This window comes from Miscanthus floridulus, chromosome 5, assembly GCF_019320115.1.
Source record: "Miscanthus floridulus cultivar M001 chromosome 5, ASM1932011v1, whole genome shotgun sequence".
NCBI lineage: Eukaryota > Viridiplantae > Streptophyta > Magnoliopsida > Poales > Poaceae > Miscanthus > Miscanthus floridulus.
In genome coordinates, this window is record NC_089584.1 from 25,041,868 (window position 1) to 25,059,660 (window position 17,793).

The 17,793-nt window shown below is 46.1% G+C and overlaps 2 pseudogenes; both read left to right on the forward strand.

The window, feature by feature from the left end:
- Positions 1 to 3,324: 3,324 nt before the first annotated feature.
- Positions 3,325 to 5,508, forward strand: LOC136449711 (isoflavone reductase homolog IRL-like; annotated as a pseudogene).
- A 5,000-nt stretch (positions 5,509 to 10,508) lies between these two features.
- Positions 10,509 to 12,192, forward strand: LOC136451806 (APO protein 3, mitochondrial-like; annotated as a pseudogene).
- Positions 12,193 to 17,793: the final 5,601 nt, after the last annotated feature.

The following is a 17,793-nucleotide window of genomic DNA, read 5'->3' on the forward strand; positions in this document are numbered from 1 at the left end:
GATCATACAAATTCCCTACTACATGGACTTCAGACTCATGGCAAAATTATGAAGAGCTATTCGTAAAAGACACGAACCATGATAATTTGAGAATTTTCAGTAAAGCAAAAGAATTAGAAGGAAATACAAAATTTGCTTCTGAATATTATATGATGTATCAAAATAAAATAATAAAAGTATTCTTACGAGAATGCTATGGAAGATATAGTATAATATAGAGAGAAGTTGGTAGGCTAATAAAGCCTAGTTATGGCAAAGAATGACAATTACGAAAAGAATATCGTGAATTGTTGTCTTGATATGAAATATGGCAATCTGAAGAAGTGGACAACGAAGAAAATATTGAATAGTCAATATAGACTCAGGTCAATATATATATAAGAAATATACTCCCTATGTTGATAACGTGTTATCAACAATTTGGCCGGGGAAAGAGATAACACTACAGCCATGAGTGAATACTACATGCCTATCCTTAATTTGATGTTTGCAACATCAGTCATTCGGGCGTGGAAGACCATACCAAAGAATATCTAGAAGGATACTATCCGTGCGCGATGAAGGACAGCGCAAAAGGAATATACAGTCACTCTACTGTAGCCAGGACAATTATTCTCCGTCCAGCTGTCTAGGCAACAGTAAGAAGAGATAATTGAAGACTTCACCTCGAAGGCTCCTTCAGACGATAAGGCTCGCTCCTTCAGATGATAAGCATGAAGGATGCTCCCTTCGTGCTATAAAGCGGGATGCCGGGCGCATTCATTCATCATTGAAAGCTCAATCAGAAAGACATCACACCAAAGCCTCAGGCACGTACTCTCATCCACCACCCACTCCACCAACTCTCCACCCACATATACACCATGAAGACATGATCTCAGAACAACTCTGAGAATCTTCCACCATTAGTAGTAATCATCCATCACCACTGTATCACTCCACCTTTGTAAATTAGAGAATAAATGAGGTCCCCGTGATCTTTCTGCGCTTGTAAGGTAATCCCTAAGGCTTGTGCTAAGTGCTTGGGGTTTCCCGAAAGGGAAAGCCGTATGTAAGCTTGCTCTGTGGAAATGAATTAAGCTTTCCTGTTTTAATCCCTGCTTCCTTCAAGCTCGTTCATATGGGGCGATGTCTCTATGCTAGGAACCCTAGAGGAGAAGCCTCTGCGTGTGTTGTTCTCATGTTAGCCCTTGTAGCGGCGTTTGTAGAGAACCATGTGTGTGTAGAGAAATATTCCCTTCGGATGGAACTGCCTGGGGAGACGATAGAGCCTGAGTCATGTGTGTGAGTGGCTGGGAATAGCGAGCGAGTAGACCGGGCTAGCCTGGTTCTAAAGCGAGCTAGTGATGCATACGGTGAGTACCGAGTAGGACTGTCACAAGCATAGTCGCACGACCGGCTGAACTATTGGTCTCGCCAGCCTACAAAAAATCCTTAGAAATATTCATCCCCATACGCATATTCACTAAGCACTAGCTTAACTAATCGCGAAAGCGACATATCAATATTTATATTCACTAATCACTCGCTCATTCATCCAGCATCCATAAAATATTCGCGCGTGAAAGCGATGTCACGCCATACTTGCAGAGGCCTCGTGCCTTGAACAGTAAAGTGGTTGAGTTGCCCTCACGCACTGTTCATATCCTGAATTTGAATAGTAACCGTGAATTTGAATAGTGAACGCCGAATTTAAATAGTGCTATGAATAGTAACTCAAGATCTTAGAATTTGAAATTCGAATCCGTTCGAGTTTTCGATAGAACGTACCCCCGATCCTAGTGGAATTCGAAATTCGAATTCTAGGATCTCAAGTTACTATTCACAGCACTATTCAAATTCGGTGTTCATTATTCAAATTCGCGGCTACTATTCAAATTCGGATTATGAACAGTGCACGAGGGTGGCTCAACCACTTTACTATTCAAGGCACGAGGCCTCTGCAAGTATGGCGTGGCGTCGCTTTCACGCGTGATTATTTTATGGATGCTGGATGAGTGAGCGAGTGATTAGTGAATATAAATATTGATATGTCGCTTTCGCGATTAGTTAAGCTAGTGCTTAGTGAATATGCGTATGCGGATGATTATTTCTAAGAATCTTTTGCAGGCTGGTGAGACCAACAGTTCAGCCAGTCGTGCGACTATGCTTGTGACAGTCCTACTCGGTACTCACCGTATGCATCAGCATCACTAGCTCGCTTCGGAACCAGGCTAGCCCGTTCTACTCCCTCGCTATCTTCAGCCACATACACACAGGACTCAGGCTCTATCGTCTCCCCTCGTCAGCCTGCAAAAGATCCTTAGAAATATCCATCTGCATACGCATATTCACTAAGCACTAGCTTAACTAATCTCGAAAGCGACATATCAATATTTATATTCGCTAATCACTCGCTCACTCATCCAACGTCCATAAAATAATCACGCGTGAAAGCGACGTCACGCCATACTTGCAGAGGCCTCGTGCCTTAAATAGTAAAGTGGTTGAGCTACTCTCGTGCACTGTTCATATCCCGAATTTGAATAGTAGCCACGAATTTGAATAGTGAACACCGAATTTAAATAGTGCTGCGAATTGTAACTCGAGATGTTAGAATTCGAATTTCGAATCAAATTCGTGGTTACTATTCAAATTCGGATTATAAATAGTGCACAAGAGCAGCTCAGCCACTTTACTATTCAAGGCACGAGGCCTCTGCAAGTATGGCGTGACGTCGCTTTCACGCGCTAATATTTTATGGATGCTGGATGAGTGAGCGAGTGATTAGTGAATATAAATATTGATATGTCACTTTCGCGATTAGTTAAGCTAGTGCTTAGTGAATATACGTATATGGATGATTATTTCTAAGGATCTTTTGCAGGCTGGCGAGACCAACAGTTCAGCCGGTCGTGCGACTATGCTTATGACAGTCATACTCGATACTCACCGTATGCATCACTAGCTCGCTTCAGAATCAGGCTAGCCCGGTCTACTCCCTCGCTATCCATAGCCACGCACATACAGGACTCAGGCTCTATCGTCTCCCCAGGTAGTTCCATCTGAAGAGAACACTTCTCTACGCACACAGGGTTCTCTACAAACGCCGCTACCTAGGGCTAACACGAGAACAACACACGCAGAGGCTTCTTCTCTAGGGTCCCTAGCATAGAGTCATCGCCCTATATGAACGAGCTTGAAGGAAGGCAGGGATTCAAACAGAAAAGCTTAATTATTTCCACAGAGCAAGCTTACATACGGCTTTCTCCTTTCGGGAAACCCCAAACACTTATCACAAACCTTAGAGATTACCTTACAAGCGCAGAAAGATCCACGGGGACCTCCTTTATTCTCTAATTTACAAATGTGGAGTGATACAGTGGTGATGGATGATTACTACTAATGGTGGATGATTGTCAGAGTCTTTCTGAGATCATGTCTTCATGGTGTATGTGTGGGTGGAGAGTTGGTGGAGTAGGTGGTGGATGAGAGTGCGTGTCTGAGGCTTCGGTGATTTTCTCCTTGAGCTTTCGATGATGAATGAATGCGCCCGGCGTCCCGCTTTATAGCACGAAGGGAGCGTCCTTCGTGCTTATCATTTGAAGGAGCGAGCCTTATCGTCTGAAGGAGCCTTCGAGGCGGAGTCTTCAATTATCTCTTCTTACTGTTGCCTGGACAACTGGATGGAGAATAATTGTCCTGGCTACAGTAGAGTGACTGTATATTCCTTTTGCGCTATCCTCCATCGCGCACGGATAGTATCCTTCTGGATATTTTTTGGTATGGTCTTCCACGCCCGAATGATTGATGTTGCAAACATCTATATATATGTATATACACGGCAATAATAGTGCAGGATCGATGCTTGTCAATTTGTGGACCAGGATCGATGCAGCTTGTCGATATATTCTCAGGTCCACAAATCGACAAGCTGCATCGATCCTGCACTATTATTGCCGGTAACTGATTGACAATGGTGTTTGTTTCTCAATTCTCAGGTCCACAAATCGACAAGCTGCATATATATATATATATATATATATATATATATATATATATATATATTGCTGTTTGTTTTGTTTCTCAATTCTCAGGTCCACGAATCGACAAGCTGCATCGATCCTGCACTATTATTGCCGGTAACTGATTGACAATCAGGCCGGATAGATGGCGTCGGTGAAGAGCAAGATCCTGGTGGTCGGCGGCACGGGGTACCTGGGCAGGCACGTCGTGGCGGCGAGCGCGCGGCTGGGGCACCCCACCGTCGCGCTCGTCAGGGACACGGCCCCCGCCGACCCGGCCAAGGCTGCGCTGCTCAAGAGCTTCCAGGACGCCGGCGTAACGCTCCTGAAGGGCGACCTGTACGATCAGGCCAGCCTGGTGAGCGCGGTGAAGGGCGCCGACGTGGTCATCTCCACGGTCGGGTCGCTGCAGATCGCCGACCAGACCAGGCTCATCGACGCCTATCAAGGAGGCCGGCAACGTCAAGGTCGGCCGGCCGTGTCCTGCTTGTTTTTAGGCTTCTAGCTCTTGTTCTTTCTTCCCCTTGCTGCACTGCAAGTCTGCAACTGCATATATGCGCTTGCAGAGGTTCTTCCCGTCGGAGTTCGGCCTGGACGTGGACCGCACGGGCATCGTGGAGCCGGGCAAGTCCATCCTAAGCGGCAAGGTGGCCATCCGCCGCGCCACCGAGGCCGCGGGCATCCCGTACACCTACGCCGTGGCCGGCTACTTCGCGGGCTACGGGCTCCCGAACATCGGGCAAGCTCCTCGCCCCCGGCCCGCCCACGGACAAGGCGGTCGTCCTCGGCGATGGCGACACCAAGGTGGTGTTCGTCGACGAGGCGGACATCGGGACCTACACGGTGCTGGCCGCCGCCGACCCGCGCGCCGAGAACAAGACGCTGTACATCAAGCCCCCCGCCAACACGCTGTCGCACAACGAGCTGCTGTCGCTGTGGGAGAAGAAGACCGGCAAGACGTTCCAGAGGGAGTACGTGCCCGAGGAAGCCGTGCTCAAGCAGATCCAAGGTTGGTTCGGTTCAGTTCAGTTCATCCGTGGATGATCTCTATTGCAGGTTTTAACAGGCAGTACAGCTGCGAATAACGGTGTCCATGCGTGCGTGCGTGTGCAGAGTCGCCGATCCCGCTGAACATCATCCTGGCGATCGGGCACGCGGCGTACGTGCGTGGGGAGCAGACGGGCTTCGAGATCGACCCGGCCAAGGGGGTGGACGCCACCGAGCTGTACCCGGACGTCAAGTACACCACTGTCGATGAGTACCTCAACCGCTTCCTCTGAAGTCTGAACAAACAGGACGATGTGTGGTGTGGATGTCGTAATCGTGATTCGTCAGCTGCTACTGCTAGTCGCTAGCGACGACGTGTCTGATGGATCTAGCGTGCCTACCCTTTTTTTTTCTTTGAGGGATCTAGCGTGCCTACTTGTTGTAATGGCCTCACCTTTTCCTCGATTCTACGCCAATATAATAAGAGAACCCTCATTCGATCGGTTTGTTGCTTTCAGATTGACAAGGCTACCACAAGCTAGCGACTCGGTGTCTCGGTATATGAATGATAGTATCTCCCACCAAATTAAAGGAAATAACCACATTGATTCAGTTAAATATATGTTGAAGTTTGACATTCAGGTGGCGCTGGAATGCTACATTTTCGGGAGTCGTCGTCAAGACCGGTGAACGAAGTCCATCATCGCCCATATAAGGAAATTAATCGAGAGGATAAACTAATCACATATACTGTATTTATTTATAGACATTTCTGTAAGGAAAGAGAGAGATTAGACAACTAACGTGTAAGGAATGGAGATATATATTCATAAGAGAAAAAAGGAAGGGAGATGCTAATGCCCGGACGTTTGGATGGACGCGCGCGTCCGGACGTCCCGCGCCTCCTTTGTTTTCCACACCCGCGTGGTCGCGCAGACGCGTCACCCTGCCTGCGCCCTCCGCTGGCACATAGGAACCACCTGCTTCATCTCCGCTTCTCCCGCGCACGTGGGGACCGCCTGCACCCCGCTCCATATCAAGCAGGCTAGGACTGCCTGTGCCTACGCCGGCTGCTTCCCATGCACGCTTCACACAGGAACCGCATGCAGGACGCCCTAGCAGCTGTAGGAGGTGGCAGCGACAGGTGGGTTCCATTGTAACATATGCAACACCCGATCTACTTTTGCAACATCTAGATAAAACACTTGCAATATACGCCTGAAACACTTGCAAAACGCCTAAAAACACTTGAAACCTATTGGAAGCATATGCAACATGCAAATAAAACACTTGCAACGTGCGTGAAACATATACAATATCCAGATAAACACTTGCAACATATGTCTGAGAAACAAATGAAACATTCGGAACAGACGCTTGCAACATTCCAATCACATAGGGCCCATAGTCCTGCCTGGTGCGTTCCCGCAGCCTTGCCTCGTCTGTCTGCCTCCTTGCGATCCAATCTCCCTCCGTCGCGCGACAATCACGGGCAAGATCTCATGCAAAAGAACCGAAGTCCATTGCCTTGCATGCGTGTGAGCCAATCGTGTGCATGCAAGATCAAGAAGGAAACTACTATTTTGATTGATTGATTGATCCGGTCAATCCTGCCATCAGCGCCCTCAGGAATCATGCAAGGATTACATCACGCGACGATCATCTCGCACTGCCAGTTAAGCAACCGTCCTTCCTATGCACACCGCACGTCCTCACCCTCGTGCGCAGTGCCCTCGCACTTGCCCTTGCGCGCCGCCCTCACCTCGCCGCTCGTCCTCGACGTTGCTTGTCGCACACGCCGTCGCGCTCGTCGCCGTCGCCTTGTCTACGCTGACCCTGCTTCCTCGTCCTCAACGGTGCCGGGCTTGACTTCCTCCTCACCGCTATAGTGGAGAGGCAACATCAACGGATCGTGCACCGCCTATGTTTCAATCCAGGTGTTCCCTCCCTTCCTACTGTTCATGACCGGTGAAACCTGTACTGTTCATCTTCCTGGTCGGGTTCAAGGCAGAAGGCACACGGGTGGTTCAGAAGAAGTTTTGTTGTCGAATACAATAGATGGTCCTGGGGTCATTTGACCATCTTTGTTGCTGTTTTAGAAGAGCGTTAAAAATAGCTAATTTAAATTCTCTCCACCAGCAGTCATAGTATATTACTGTACTTGAAATTTTGTTGTATTTGCCTTTATAGTGTATTGATCAGCGGCGCACAGGCGGATTGATCATATGGAGGTCTTGAAGTGTAATGGTGGATTACCGAGGGAGCAATGCAAAGGCCTCTGAAATCTCAAACTCTGAATGGTGCCTCATGCCCAATGAAGGGGGAGATGGTCCGTTCTTCCTCCCAGATGCCTCCAAGTCTGTTTGCCGCATGTACTGCTTGTGGAATTGTCCAGGTATTTTTTTTGTCCTATGCATCAGTTGCCACGGATCCCATTCTGACATTTTGATGGCACATCCTGTTATAGAATTAATTTGCTCAATATAAGTATACAATTTATAGATTGAAAAAAAGCAATCCAGTGTCGGGTGATATGTTGGCGTTGGGGTGATAACCGTGATATTCTAATAGAAAATGGTTTGTGACTATATGTTTACATAATATGACTTGCATCTACTACAACTTTTTTTGTTTGGAAAATAACATGAACGATAAAAAAATTGAAGTCCTAACGTATAATATTTGCAGGCTATGGAAATAATTTGTTTCCTCTGAACTTCAGGAAAATAAAGTAGACCGACGGTAGAAAAAAATATTGCCTGGTCTGGACTGAGATTCTATGTACTATCTGGTAGTTTAATGTGGACTATATCAGGCACAAAACATGTATCATCTTGGCATTAGTTCTGAATGCCTAAATCAGTTTTTTCTTAATTTGGCGCTGTAATACCCTAGAATTTATAAAAAAAATAATATGCTGGCTGAGTAGAGTAAAGAGAAGAAAAAAATAACTTTTTGAACCATAAGTCGTTTGGACGATCAGAGACCGTGGTTATGTAGATCTTGTCGAAACGAATCCGTTTGACTACCAACATATTTTGTTTGGAGGTCATTTGAATCTGGGACAAGCTGTTAAATTTGGGACATGCAAAATATATTTGTCATATCTTGATTTTGGATTGGCTACTAGACGTTTGGTGGTATTATTTGTCCCATTGCAATGCACGGGCACTCAACTAACTTAGAGTCATGGTCGCTTGTAATAATAATATCTATGATTTAACTATTTTTATATATTGCTGATGCTGAATCTTGACATAAACACTTAAGTGGATATCTTATTCTACAATATATGTCTGTGTGGAATAGATAAAGCCATACATATTTATACGGTGAGTACAACATACTTTGTTTTAAGGTTTTAAGAGAGATTTTTCAAGACACGCAGTATTCCCCATGCGGTGGGCACTAATATTTACATATATACTCTAACATATGTACATGATGGTATAGAGATGCGGCGGAACTTATTTGTACATTCATTGGTGTATGAAAGAAATAGATATCGGAGATTTGTTCCTGCCGATATAAAATATTATCTTAGCCGCATCACGAAAAGGTCTACACAATAGGGTTGGTGAGCCTGCGATGCCGCGCTCTACGTGATTGTGTTAATTTCATAAATTTTGCCTTTTGGATTAAATGTCACTTTAACGTTGGTATTTAATTTTACAGTATTGATATCTTATCGTGCGATCCGTGTGCTTTTAGTATAAAATGTTAGCTATTCCGTAGCAACGCACAGACACGAACATATACATAATTAAAATAATATATGTAGAAAAATCAAAATATCTTCTAATTTCGAACTAAGTGAGAAAATTCCAATTATTATTTTATAGTGAATTAGCTTGCACCCCGACACAATGCATGAGAATGATATATTTTGAAGTTTACCTTGGACATCATCATCTTAAAAAAACTAGGAAGAATCAAATGTACAATTATGATAACCTCTAATTTACTTTTACTCGTCGCTTGCAATAATAATACCTATGATTTAACTATTTCTATATATTGCTGATGGTGAATCTTGCCATAGACACTCAAATGGATACCTTATTCTACAGTATAATTCTGCGGGAAATAGTCCTAAAGCCACATATATTTATACGGTGAGTATAACATATTTAAGGTATTGTGAGAGATTTTTCAAGACACGCAGTATTACCCATGTGACAGGAACTAATATTTACATATATACTCGAACTTGTGTATATGATGGTCTGAGGATGCGATAGAACTTATTCGTGGATTTATTGGCATACGAAAGAAATAGATATCGGAGATTTCTTTCTGCTGATATAAAATATTATCTTAGTCGCATCATGAAAAAATCTATACAGTAGAGTTTGTGAGCTTGCGACATCGCGCTCCGTGACTGTGTTAATTTCACGAACTTTGCCTTTTGGATTAAATATCACTTTAATGTCGGTATTTAATTTTGACCCTGTTCGTTTCTCTTATAATCTGTCTTTTTTAGCTTGTTTTTTCAGCCGGAATAGTGTTTTTTTTCTCACAACAAATTAGCCGGAACAGTATTTTGGCTCATTTTTTTAGTAAAGCGAACGGGGCCTTTATAGTATTGTTATCTTATCGTACGATCCATGTATTTTTAGTATAAAAATTTAGTTGTCCCGTAGCAACAGACAAAACAAAACTGACAAAGACTCGAGGTCGCCGTTCAATGGCCTCTCCTAGCCGCCCTCCGCTATCCATAGGCAGACCCCGACTCCGGTAGTCCCTCGGCCGGCGACTACCCGAGGCCCCGAGTAGTGACCGGAGGTTGAAGACGAATCGGGCACCCAAGGCCCCGAGCGAGGGGCACAAGCGACGCGTGACTGGGCCGTCTCCGTCTGGCCAGGCTGCCAGGCCCAATGGCGGAGTGGCCCATCTCGCTAACTGGACCTTAGGGCAAGCAGAGCAGGGCCACAGCCCAGCGGCCACGACGCTCGACGCTCGCACCCACGGACTCGGGCGCTTGGTGGCGGGGGCGGCGCTCCAAGGCGGCAAGGCCGCAAGACGGAAGGGCGGGCGGTCGCCGGTCAGCACGGGCACGCGGCGGCTCCCCGATCGGCCGCTCCCTCTCCCAACTCCCCCTCTCAGGTCCCAACGCGTGGCTTATCGGCAGTCAGCGAGCAGCCAGCAGCCGCGGCCTGCGGGAGAGTGGAGACGGCCGGTCCTGGTTGGCAGCAGGCGGAAGCAGCCGCGGCTCGGCAGCTAGCCGGCTGCGCTCGGCGGCCAGCGCGCGGCGCCTGCGTCGCTGCGCTCCGCCCTACCTAAAATGTTTGGCTGGGTCCATCACTGCCGCTACTGTTGGCAGCTTGCCGAATTGAGCTTGGCCGCGCCTGCCTCTACCCCTACGCGCGGCCTGAGCTTGCCCGCGCCTGCCTCTGCCCTTACGCGCGGCCGCCGAACGCTGCTCGCGTGAGCGTGTTCCCCCACTGTGCGGTCACGCCCGTCAGGTGCTTGACAGAATGCCGTTTCAGCCCTAGCGCCGCCGCGCACGTCTGACAGATGCAGGGGACCCTCGGCGTCTGATCCAGAGCGCCGCACGCGTCGCTGCGTGTTCTCTTCCCGCGGCTGCTAACCGCGCGGGCGAGATGGCTGCAAGGCGGCGGCGGGTGGACAGGGGTTCCGGAGGAGGACGAGGCGGCGGCCCCGTACGCCGACGTGCCTCGGCCGGGTAGGAAGTGGGAGCGGAAGCCGTACGTGACGCCGATAAAGGTGCTCATCCGGCGGGCCAAGGAGTCGAGGCAGGCCCACCGGGAGAACCCGTGCCGCGTGCTCGAGCACCCGCCCGACAACGGCCTTGTCGTGCTGCACCTCGTCGACGTCGCCCGCCGCGTGCACGCCGCTAGGAAGGGGCTCCTCGATGGCCTGACCAGGCTCGTCGAGGGCGAGGGCGCCATCCCGGTGAAGCGATGCAGGTGAGGGACACTCTGCTCGGAAGCGCCACGGCTCACGAAATCAGTCAGCAGTGATGGAACTATGGCATGATGGATTCTTGTTGTTGCCAGGTTCTGCTCGGAGGTGCACATCGGCCGCGTCGGGCACGAGATCAGGACGTGCGAAGGGCGTAACAGCGGCGCGAGGAACTCCCTGCACGTGTGGCGGCCGGGGACCGTGCGGGACGTCGTCGGCTTCCCCTACTGCTACCACCTGTTCGACCTCGTCGGGAAGCCCAGAGTCGTGCACAAGTAGAAGTACGACGTGCCGAGGCTCCCAGCGATCCTGGAGCTCTGCATCCAGGCCGGAGTCGATGTCCAGCGCTACCCGACCAAGCGGCGCACCAGGCCAGTGCCGCCAGTCTACTCCATTGAAGGCAGGATCGTGGACTTTGAGCCGGACGACGAAGCAGCTGGGACGTTACCTGAACCGCCAGCGTGCACACCATCGTTGTCTACAGCTGTGTCAACCATAATAAGTTCAACTTCTCCTGATGTTGTTAGCGAAGAAGAGGAAAAGGAGGAGATCACCGTGACTGAGCTTGCATCGAGGACACTGCAATCGTGGCTGGACATGAGGTCCGTCGTGGCGAGGCTGATGAAGAAGTACAGCGTCCACACCTGCAGCTACTGCCCGGACGTGCAGGTCGGCCCCAAGGGGCACAAGGTGCGGATGTGCAGGCCCACCAAGCACCAGCAGCGGGACGGGCAGAACACGTGGCAGGAGGCCACGGTGGACGACCTGGTCCCGCCCAACTACGTGTGGCACGTCGCGGACCCCGCCGGCGACGAGTCGCCGCCGTTGGCCAACGAGCTCAAGCGGTACTACGGCAAGGCCCCCGCGGTGGTGGAGCTGTGCGTGCAGGCTGGCGCGCCCGTGCCCGTGGCGTACCAGAGCATGATGCGGCTCGACGTCGTGCTGCCAGCGCGCGACGAGTATGACCTCGTCGCCTGAGGCTGTAGCGCGTTGTGTGGCCTTGTTCGTTTCGTTGATTGCGGATGATCTCCCGTGTGCTTGAAATGTGAGAAGTCCGGCCGGGTTTGAATTGTGAGAATGCAGGGTTGTTGTATTGTGTGTCGAACGAACAGTTTGCAGCTGTATTTAGATGAACGCTGTCACGATGCAGAACAAATTTCTTGATGCTTTCCTGCCACTCTTGGGCAGCTTCTCATCGATGCAGCTGTGACTGCAACTTGCTTCCTGTTGTTGCTGATGAAGCTGCTCAAATGACCATTTTTGGAAAAGATAAGAGTGTTGCAGCCTGTGTGATTGGAATGGTAGATGGTGGTTTGTTTTTGAGTGTCCGCTCCTGCCCCGCACTTCCACCTCCCTCCCGTCCTGCGAGGAGCACCACCAGGTGTGCCAATCCCTTCTCTTCCCTTCCTGCTGTGCGAAACTGAGCACTCAAACCCTACTTAACTTCGATCTAATTACATGTGTGTACATGTATTATGCCTGCTAACTTCGATCCCTTTCAAAGGTTATCATGAGGATTCAAGTATTGTGTACATTTCTTTGCACTGCTTCTCAATAGGATTGTTTCTGTTTATCGCTTGACACAGGGTTCCTGGTTGACCTTTCCAGATGTGTGATTGCTTTTAACTGCTAATTTTTGCTGTGTTTATGAGGGATTAACCCGTAGCAAGTTGTGTTCTTCTGATAAGGTACTCTGTCAGCTTCAATTACTGCATGCTTAGTTGCTATATGAAACTATCCTGCCATGAAAATAATTGTATAACTATCATCATTCACTTCATCACTTGATCAGAGTTGTAGGGCACAACATCTAAGCATTTGGGTTTACTGTATGAGATCAATGTTGCTGTTCAAGGCATCACAAACGTTTTAGTTTACCATTTTTGTTGTCTAAAATGGTTTTACTAGCCGACTTGCAGTGCATTAGCAGCTTGGTCTATATTATTCTGTAGATTACCATACCTAGTCAGCCCAACTTAGAAACTGGTTTCTGAAACTGATCGGTACCTAATGCACTGAATGCAAAATAAGATTGACCTATATGATTTTTTAACAATTCAGTATATTTGTCTAAACCTACTTATGTAACAGTTCCTGCCGCTAAGTAACAGTTCCAAATTCAGTATACTGGTGCATTAGCTGAAAACATTTTTCTCATGCAGTTACTAAATCCATTCAGTGTCTATGGTTGATTGCTTATAGCCCTACTAAATGTTTGCTTCTCATTTGCACTACTGATCCCTGATGGATATACTGCCTTCTGTGTTGGTATGTGCCCTTTAGTAACAACCTGATGAAGAAAACTCAATCTGGCACTAAAATAAGAGACCTTTGTGTCTAGCCATGAGATATTTGCATCGTAACAAGATGGACCATTTTAGATCTATTAAAGGATCAATATGTCATGCATCATATGCAAACCACCTAAATTTTCATGTAATCATATCTTAAGGGCCATGTGATTCAGTTCATCAGCTCTTATGTCTTATGGAGCTGTACTCGCCAGAAAGTTTGAGCAGCTTATATCTAAAGGGCGTTGTTCTAGCTGTGACCGGGCTACCAAGATGGGAATAGGATTGGGATGCATTCTTAGAAATTAGGAGCTCATCGTTTGGTGTCTAGGACTACGATATACATATAGGGTTTAAATGCAATTTGATTTTGCAGTTACGGTTGAGCTTCCTTAAGTTGTAGTGCGGCATAATTCAATGAAGATGTAATGGAAAATAGGTTGCTGCTGATGTGTGTTTTCTGCTGCTAGAGGACTAAAATGTGCTAGAGGCTTAAAACTCCATTTTTGGTCGACCTGCTGCTAAGAGGACTAAAATGTGCTAGAGGCTTAAAACTCCATTTTTTGTCGACCTAGAAATGTCTGTTTCGTCGATGTGCCTTCGATTCACTACTATACTCTAATGATCTATTATTTTCCAGAAATAATATATTACCACAGGGTGTTATAGTCTGGTGCATATTTCTACGTCATTCTTCCTTGGTACTTCCTTTAGTGAAAGAAACTGACTATATATTTCTAGCCAAGTACACCCTTTGTTTGTAATTATATGACATTTAGGACAAACTAATATATGCCACTTCTCTATTCTCAAAGCCCTGTTTATAAGCATGTAGATAAAAAAACATTCACAAGCATGCTTCTTTGGATATTCCGTTCCCTCTGCATTTATTTCATTTGTGTATGAGCCGTCGTCATGGAGATTAGAACGGAGTATGTTTATTTCATTTATCCTGCCTCACAAGATAAGAACAGCGATAGGAAAACAACAATAGTTGGTCCTTTTTCTCTTCAAGGATCAATTTTGCCCCCAAATAATACAGCATCCCATCAATCTAATTAATGGGATGGTTTTAACAGACTAACTTCTCTAATCTTCTCCTTTACTTATTTGTGTAACATTTTAACCTTTGGTGTGAAACATAGCATGGAGACTAACTTCTCAAACATAGCATGCATGACTTCTAGCATCTGGACCCGATTTAGTAAATTTTTTGTGTGTTAGTTTAAATTACCTTTGCTTTGCTGCAAATAATCCTTTGTGGACCTAGTAAATTTCTTCTTAGGAAAGCAAAGCATTCTCTATTGATTAACCTCACCTGATATGCTTAATCCTCTAACCTCACCTGATATGCTTAATCCTACAACAAAGAGGCACATGGCCATGTTTTAGATATGTGCATTTCCTGTTTTTGCTGTGATTGTTTCAATATCATTAATTGCCCTTTTTTATATCTAAAATAGTAAAAGTGCAATGCGGATATTAATATATATCATCAACAAAAGGCTTTGAAAAATAAGGAAAATTTACAGGCTATTTGTCATGTGCCTTCATATTAATATCCATTGCCTTCAGATTAATATCCATTGCCTTCACATTCCACCAAGGGGAACGTTTCAAATTTGCTTTCTTTACCTGCAGATCTAGTAACCAGTTCGCTGCTGCCCACCTCCAGAAAGTCATCTACACCGCCAGGGCCCACAGATAAGGCAAAGTTTCCTGTGTACTTGTGTAATTGCTTAGCTTCATGAGCAATTTATATGTTCGAGAATGCACTACTCCTCTGTCCATACGAACATGATTCTAAAAAAACAGAGCCATCTGCCATCCAGACTACCAGAGTCAGCATATCTATTCTGAACTTTTGCTTATACAATCCACTCCATACGTGTATAGCTATGAATTAATTTAATTTGTTTGTTGCAGACGACTTTAATAGTTTTTATAGTCTTTAGTACATCATTTGTTAGTTACTTAGTCATCGTTGGCAGTGCTCTTCCGAACATCTGAATGCCAATCTGAAATTGACTCTTCTTCCTTGTTTCAACCTTTTGTTTCGTTCCCTATAGTATTCAGGTTGCTTCTCTAGCTTTCATTTTTTGTTGAGGCCTCCATTTTTTTTCTGTCAAAATCCAGTTAGGAGCAAGTAACGCTATGATTGAGATGAATATCTTCAGACAAAAAAATATGCAAAATTGAGTGCAATAAGTCTTCTCTGCTGAAATTGTTTTTAATCCAAAGTTGTGATCATTGGCAAATTAGTAGTTGTTAATATACCTCATTTGCCCCGGCTGTTGCAACCACCTCTAAAAAACAAAAGATTCAGCCATGCTTTTCTATGCTTGGGGATGGGTAGGTTTGAAATCTATGGTGTTGTTTAGATCCTTAATTTTTTCTCATTTTGTGTCAGGTCTTGCTCGTTGTGGATTAGTGTTTTCTTGTTCATTTCTTTTGTATAAAAGATTCACAAGCTGTAGAAACAATCAAGCCATTCTAATGGTCTTGCATAAAAAAATTAAAGAACTAAACACTACATACCATAGGCATGTGTATTTTCATAATGCTTGTTGACAATATGTTCTAATGGTTATCATCTTGAAAGGCCTTTTAATTCACTCTTTCATTCCCGTCTGAATTTCCATTTGAAGACATTCCTCATTCCATCTAGGAATATGTATATTCACTGCGTCCGTGTACTGCAAGGTAAATCCAAAAGTGTACCTGGCATACATCAGTGCTGGTGTGTCTTTACACCAGTCTTCAATAGGTCTAGGATCAATCATGATAAGCATCTTCTCCTTCTGATCGAAAACATAAAGCATATCTTTCGAATGTGCAGCCATGGCAAAAGAAACTGCAAACATGGTAGTGTTTAGAATAGTATATAGGAAACAAGTAATAAAAGCAGGAGCAAGCAACTTACGTATCTTCATTGTGCTAAGCTGTATTCCATATCCTCACATACACCAATCGCAGCAGCCATTTCTTTCTTAGTGTATTTTTATGGTATTCTGGTATTTTTGTTAAAGCATATATTTTCTAGAAGAGAAGGATATCGGGAGTCAGGATTAGTATAACTTGGCCTACTTTATACAATTAGGAGAACAACAAATAAGACAATATAATATAGCACAATAAGAATTTTAAAAATATTCTTACACAGAATCTCAGGTCCATGTGATGCTTCGTATTACTATTGTATTTTTTCATTGTATTATACTCTCGAGCTGCCTAAAAATGGACATCTAAGTTGAAACAGTTCTCAGAGATGCCTCGATTGTTCATTAACAACTCTTGTAGGTCCTTGACACTTAGGGCAATCATGGAGGGATGTAAATCTTTAACCCAAGGCTTCTTGCAAAGCATTAGACACAGATGATGATTTTCGTCATATAAGATAGCACACTATTATTAAGTAAATAAAGTAATTAAAATAAGCATGTAGCTTACTTCAACGTCGCTTCATCCTGAATTGCCATGACGTAATCACACAGTAACTCAGTCATCTCTTCCTGATTCATTGGCATGTCTTTCATGGCCTCAAATGCCCAAAACTCATCAGGGTCTTGGTTGGCATGGACTTGTGGGGATTTATTCTGAGTTTGTATGTGTTGAGGGGTGCCCATTTGAACCACTAAGCATTCGGCCTACTCATAATGTTTTCTCTTTTTCGTGGACTACTTGATCAGCCATCTTTGGATTCTCTATTATGGCATAGTCGCTTGGGCTTCTAATATTTTCATCCCTATCAAGATATGGAGCACCCTTTCGTTTGTTTAACTCTGACGATAGCAAGATCGCCGCAAGCTTCAATCTAAATTCTTTCATATCTTCCTGCACGATAGTATGAACCTAATCTCCCACAACTAAAAAGAATAAAACATGGACATTTTTTTATGCGACATTCTAACGTGGGCCCATAGTTTTGCCTGCTGCGATCCAGCACCCGTCGCTCCTATGCCCATCCTTGTGAAGGAAACAAACCTCGCTCCCGTGGTTTCAAAAGGAAACAACTATGAAAAGAACGTGCAATCGTGATCATCGGAAAAAATTCCCGCCCGGCTCCACGAAATCACGACACCTCCTATTCCTACCTTCCTAAATCCCTCACCCTCTCGCTCTCCTCCAATCACGTGATTCCCCGTCGTGGCGCGCGCGATCTCCTCCAATCACGCGAGCATCTCCTCCACCTATGCTCGACCGCCTCAAGTGAATCCCCAAGCCGGGCACAGCGAGGCGTAGGCGCGTCACTCCTCCCTCCATTCGCTAGCCAGCGGGCGCCTCCTCCCTCTCCTTGGCCGCCGGCTGCAGCCACGGCCTAGCCGGCCATGACCCGGCGTAGATCTGGGACCGATGCGTGCCGCCACGGCCCGCTCCTACCGGCCTACCTCGCCGACACCGACGCCTCGCTGCTACCACACCAAGGCCACCGCCTACCCCGACCTTGGCCTTGGTCCCATCTGCGAAGGGTGTTTGGTCTCCGTCGTCTTGCCTTTACCACGGTGGTTCACAGGGCGGAAGAAGCCCCAGTAGCAAACGACCTCAGCGGCGGTGGTAAGGGGCGCATGGAAGGAGAAATCAATGAT